Raw genomic sequence first — 6449 nt, forward strand, 5'->3', positions numbered from 1 at the left:
TTGTAGCCTAAAACAAGTGGTTTTGTAACTATTTACTTTTCCCAGCTTGCGTCCTGAGTACACTTCTGTACTGCAGTGAGTCATGGACTCTTCGCTCATAACAGGAGAGGAAACTGAACGCTTTCCACATGCGCTGCCTCTGACACATTCTCGGCATCACCTGGCAGGACAAAGTTCCAAACAACACAGTCCTGGAACGTGCTGGAATCCCTAGCATGTATTCACTGCTGAAACAGAGACGCCTGCGTTGGCTCGGTCATGTCGTGAGAATGGATGATGGCCAGATCCCAAAGGATCTCCTCTGTGGAGAACTCGTGCAAGGAAAGCGCCCTACAGGTAGACCACAGCTGCGATACAAGGACATCTGCAAGAGGGATCTGAAGGCCTTAGGAGTGGACCTCAACAGGTGGGAAACTCTGGCCTCTGAGCGGCCCGCTTGGAGGCAGGCTGTGCAGCATGGCCTTTCCCAGTTTGAAGAGACACTTGGCCAACAGACTGAGGCAAAGAGGCAAAGAAGGAAGGCCCATAGCCAGTGAACAGACCAGGGACACACTGCACTTGCTCCCAGTGTGGAAGGGATTGTCACTCCCGAATTGGCCTTTTCAGCCACACTAGACGATGTTCCAGAACCACCATTCAGAGCGCGATACCATAGTCTTTTGAGACTGAAGGTTGCCTACTTACTTTTCAAAGGGAATCTACACATTTTGTTCGTTTATCTGTAGGCTTATGTGCATGCAGTTTTGTATTAAAATATGCTTAGATCAATTGGATCTATTAACTCACCCGCACTCTTAAAGTGCACTTTTAGATTGCTTTCCATTCTACCTTAAAGAGATATAAAGTCTATAGTAAACGCTTTTCACTAGGGCTTGTGTCACCCAGTGCACTTGCTTATTGTGTCACCCCCATGAGGGACCGCCTTCTGACCATACAGAATAAATTACAACATCATATGCACAACCTCAATGCTGAAGCATTACTAGGGTTGGTGTACACCCCCCTCCAACTTTATTTATTTATTTATTTTAATATAGATCAGAACAGGTCACCCAACAAATCAGTAACCAACAACAAAAAAAAAAAACAACAACAACACCAGTGGCCAACTTGATGGCACTCACACAACTGAATAATTGTGGCATCCCTAGCGATGCCTCTGAATGAGCGTCAAATGGATTGTGATGTATTTGACATGAGGCAGTGATAGACAGAGAGCATATTTGTCTCGTGAATTTTGCCCTCCGCAGCTTGTGGGAAATATCCTCTTTGTATTTAAGAGAGGCTAATTCAGTACTTGGAAGCAGCATTTGCTTGCCAACTGCAGCTTATTTAATAATACATGGGGAAAAATGCTTCATTTTGCTCATTGACTCACCAGTCTAGGAATGAGGACACTGCAATGTTTGAAAAAGGTACGGATGGAAACCGCCTTCGGGGAAAGTTCTCCTGAAACCACAAACTCTGTCTCCGAGTGTATGCGCGCACCTGCTGGCGTTCAGGCCCATGAGAAAATACTTTTCCCGACACTGCCATACGTAAAACCAGACTGGCACGGAGCACAGTTAGAACTTGAGCACTGTTCACACGGCAGCCCTTGCCAAATAACTGCTAGGTGCCTTCTGCTGGCTAAGCATCTCCAAAGCAGTTCTGTGAGTTCACCCTTGACCAGGGCGACCAGTGTCGTAACTACAAAACTACAAGGCACTCCAAAATGTAGAAAATAAATAAATAACAGCCCAATCCTAATGAGCAGCCCAATCCTGAGCTGCCCAGGGCGCCCCCGCTTGGCTGCACCATGAGGGCTGCCGCAGAATCCAGCGTCTCCCGCACTACCGCAGGAGGCACCTCGGGAGTAGGGGACGTTCGTCCCCTTCCTCTCAGGTAAGGGAGGCAGCCCCACAATGGGGTTATTCTCTTTAGCAATGCCCAAAGGGCACTGCTAAAGTAAAGGCGCACGTGTAAGACACGCAGCCTTCACGAGCGCCTAGGATCCTGCGGAGCAGAGCTCCTCAGATCCTCCTCCTGCCCACCCCCAGGCATGCCTCTGGCACACACCCCTTCCCATGTCACGCAGGCCTCCCCACCCCCTCCCTGCCTCACACTGGCCTCCCCGCCCCCTGGAACGCTCCTGTCCCCGCCCCATTCCCCGTTCCGCAGCCCAGCGGTCGCGGAGGCGCATCACAGACCACAGGATTGGGTTTGCAATAAATAAATAAATAAATAAAAAGGAATAAAAAAATCCTAACCACACTTTTCTGACAGTAAGCCCCATTGAACAAAATAGGACTTACTTCTGAGTAGACCTGGTTAAGCGCGCACCCTAAATAAATAAATAAATAAAATGTAGGACATGACAACATAAAAGCTAAAAGCATCCATTTATTTACTTCATGTGGTTAATTTAAACACTATTTTACTTATTATTAAATTTAAAATTATGTCATTTATAACATATAATTTATTAATTAGAAGAAGGCTATGTGCTGGCCGCAGGGGCCCACTCACAGGGAAAGGGAGGACATTTAAGTTCTTTTCCAGGATACGAGGCTGAAAAAGAGGACATGTCCCGGAAAAAGTGGACATCTGGTCACCTTGCCCTTGACAGGCTGGTCTGATCACCAAGGAACATCAAGCCATTGTTAACTAAAATTGAACACTAGCAAACAGAAACATGGGAGCTGCCTTATATTGAATCAGACCAATGCTCCATGTATTGTCAGCACTGACTGGCAGTCCCTCTCCAGGGCTTCACACAGGACCTAGAGATGCTGGGAATTGAACCTGGATAGGCCACCTGGCTGCCTTGGGTCTCCTTGGACCAGTGCCGGATGGTGTAAATCAAAGGAGCGGAGACAAGACTGACTAGGAAAGAGGGAATAGCATCCTGCTCAAGTCACTGTCACCGGATCTACCCCCTCTCTCCCTTTCCCCGCCCATGACAAGCCCCTGCTGACAGCTTGCTGAGGTTGGTGCAGCCCGGAGTCCCCAAAGGTGGGCATGTGGAAGTTCCACCCCATGGATACCGAAACCACGGCTAAAAGGGAACCCTACAAAAAAGTTCAAAAATTGCCCCATTGTGACCCCATTGCACAAATCACTTGTGTTTGCAGGAACGGAGGCAGGAAGCACTCACAGCCAGAGGGCTGAAAATAATGTGATGCTTACAATAAATTCAAAGAGCTTAGTGTCATGTTCTTTTCAGCTCACTTCCTCTCAGTGCCGGTGAGTGCTTCCTGCTAATTATAAGAGGACACCGCTTTGAGCGGTGCCTCTTTGTCCAGTTAGGAAGGGTTAACTTTGCCCAGGTCCTAGGGCTACAATCCTATACATTGTCAAGGTCGCCAGATTTTTTGCAAGGATTTCACGGCTCCCCTGGCTGATTTCCATGACTCCCCGGGGAGCCACAGCTCACAGTTTGGGAACCACTGCCTTAGGGTGTCACGGCACACTCACAGGGGCACCACGGGATGTCCACATTCCCCCAGTCCTAACTGTGTACTGCCATCTTGGATTCCACAAAACCCCGTAAGAATAAAGATGGTGGCACCCAAATCTTGCAAGAGCCAGGAAGGCTGCAGGGGAGTCATGATCCAATTAAGTTTGGAACCACTGTACTAATTAATTCAGCGCATGAACAGAAATCCTTCAAACGTTCTGCCTGCTATATGTTCCATTGTCAAGAGTCAAACACTTACCTCCTAAGGTCTAAGGAACAGTGATGGGGTTATGATAGAGAAAGTTAGCACGACTCCGGTGACTGGGGAAAGGAATGCATTTAACATGCACAAAATAACTTGGTGTTATTTAACAATGATTAGCTAACCACCTGCTCAGTCCACCGCACGCACTTGAGAAGCAGGATGGCTCAAGAAGCAATTATGTTGAATGTGTTTCAGCTGTCAGTATTTTATGCGCTTGATTCCACAACTCCAAAGCAGGACTTTGCAGGACCATCCATCTCAGTCAAACCGACCAAGTTAACTCTTTGACAGCTGTTGAAGAATAAGGAACCCTACTCAGATGGAGACTGCAATGTCTTTTTTTGAAATGTGAACACTTTAAAACTCAAATCCATCCCACCCCGTCGTCCTACTCACATATTCACCTGGGAACCAGGATCTCATCTGCTGAGTGTATGCATGGTTTCCAACTTTGGGTAGAGGCCCTAAACTGGTACAAGTGTGAGTCACTTAACAATGGGGATACGTTCTCTGAACCCCGTTGTTGTGTTGGTGGTGTTGTGTTGTGTTGTCATTAGGAGGCCCCAGAGGTCTCTTCCAGTTGTGCCAGGCTGGGCCTCCATCAGTGTGGCCCACAGAAGCACCTGGAAGCTACTTTGGTTTTCAGAAGCAAAACAGAAGTAGATTTCCAAGAACCAGAAGCAACTTCCGGAGGCTTCTGCGGACCATTCCGAGGCCAATGGAGGCCTCAGATTCAGAAGAGCTGAGAAGAATTCTTCTAGTAGAAGTAGAAGGGCTTCCTAATGACACCACCAAAGTAAGGAGTTTCAACTATTGTACAGTAAACCAACAACGTACCATCGTATATGCAGGCTGTCGCTGGTCGGAATGGCACTAAGCGATGCAAACCTGTATAGGTTGCATATGTAAAGATTGAACTGGTGTAGCGGGGGGGCAGGATTAGCAACCACAACTGCATCCCTCCCACAAATGTATTCATTTATGTATTCATTTCTCCATTTATTCTGCATTCATTTCTACGTAACATTCTGTATTCATTGTATCCATACATTCGTGGATGAGCACATGAGCAGGGTTTTTGTTGTCTGTTATTCCACTTTGACAATGTAAATTGTAAACTTGTTGGGGCAGGGGTCTGTCTTCTTGTTTTAAGCAATGCTGCAAGAAATTAATGCTTCATACGTATCCAGACTTACATAAAATAAAGTTATTTTGCAAAATTCTTGCCTTGTGAATAGACACATTCTGAAAATGAAACATGGGGGGGGGGGAACGGAACCTAACAATGTCTCATCAAGAAAGCTTGGGGTCTTTGAAGAAGAAAGAGAGCAAATGACAGGAGATAAAAACTGTAGCAGGCGATTCTGTCTGCAGGTTCACTCCAACCAGACGGCAAGCCTATCATTCTTTTTTTCTTGTGCGTGTTGAACTCCTGCTGACACCAGTGGGAGTTCTATGCACAGAGGCCTGGTGGCGTCAAGTCCCAAGCAGTTGCTGTGGCAATTTGTTACCACGTGGGGTTGCCAAGTTGTATTCCCCATGGCCAGCTATTGTTACTTCAAGCTATATTTGGTTGGCTAGTTCCTGGAGAGGCTGCCGTTTGCAAGGGTCCAGTTTCCCCGTGCAGAAGAACGAGAGAAAAGATACCTAAGAATGATTTCATCATTCAGAGATACCGGCTTCAACAGAAAGCGGAAGGAGACGCAATCCACAGAGAGAGAGAACTTTCTGATTATAATGGATCACATTCAATGCTGTGCCCATGGGAATGTTCATGGGATAGTTGAACAAAAGATACAGAGTTAAGGGGAAATCCAAACCTTGACTTCGGCCGACCCAAGTCCCTGGGGCCGGCCTGGGAGGGTCGCAAATGTGCCGTAAAGAATGTTTTTGCCTCCGTGGGAGGAAGCCAGGCCGGTGCTCCCAGAAGCGCCAGCCTGCAGAGGCCGATGCAGGCCCCTGCTTCCTCCCAGCTCCTTGCATCGGCTTGGATGACTGAGCGTCGGGAAGCAGGGAGAGGGAGGCATTCCTGGGTGGATGGAGGGAGGGCGATGGGCGGCCCTGGGGGTGCACACATGGGGAGCCAGAGGTGGGGCTGGGATCTGGCTGTTATGCTGGATCCCAACCCCCGTCCCCGGGGAGAACAGAGCAGCTTCAAGCCGCTCCACTCTCCTCGGACTTGTGCCACCTCAGGAGGTGGCGCATGTCCGAGGATACCCATTGGGACCAGCAGCCCTTACCCAGGGGTAAGGGGAAGAGTGTCCCCTTGCCTCTGGCTAAGCCAATTCTGGCCACAATCCTGCGCTGGATACAGCGCAAGCCTCCTGGCTTGCCTGTTCCAGTGCAAGTTAGGGTTGCGCCCTTAGATTAATACGCATGAAAATCTGTATTTTATATGAGTGCTGCTGTTTCTCGTGAGCTACGTGCTGTTCTTTATTGATAAATCAATAAGGCAGTGTATAGTGTTTTACTTCTGCTCTACTCTCAGGGCTGCAACCAAGGTGAGGCCAGTGTCTGATTCAAAAACACATCTGTGTTAGATGGTGCTGGCAGTCCTGGAAGAGTCAGGAGGGAAAAAGTGCCATGCCTGTGAGAACTGTGAGGTTGGCACCACCACTCCGCTGCCACAGCCTCTTGCCCTCCGGAGCCCTTCTGAGTGCCAGGGAGGCCTCACGTGGGCATACCCTGGCCCTCTGAAAGCCTTCTGAGGCCTCTGGAGGGCCGTTAAATAGCACTTAGGTTTTT

The sequence above is a fragment of the Tiliqua scincoides genome, chromosome 7 (genome assembly GCF_035046505.1).
Source record: "Tiliqua scincoides isolate rTilSci1 chromosome 7, rTilSci1.hap2, whole genome shotgun sequence".
Classification (NCBI taxonomy): Eukaryota; Metazoa; Chordata; class Lepidosauria; order Squamata; family Scincidae; genus Tiliqua; species Tiliqua scincoides.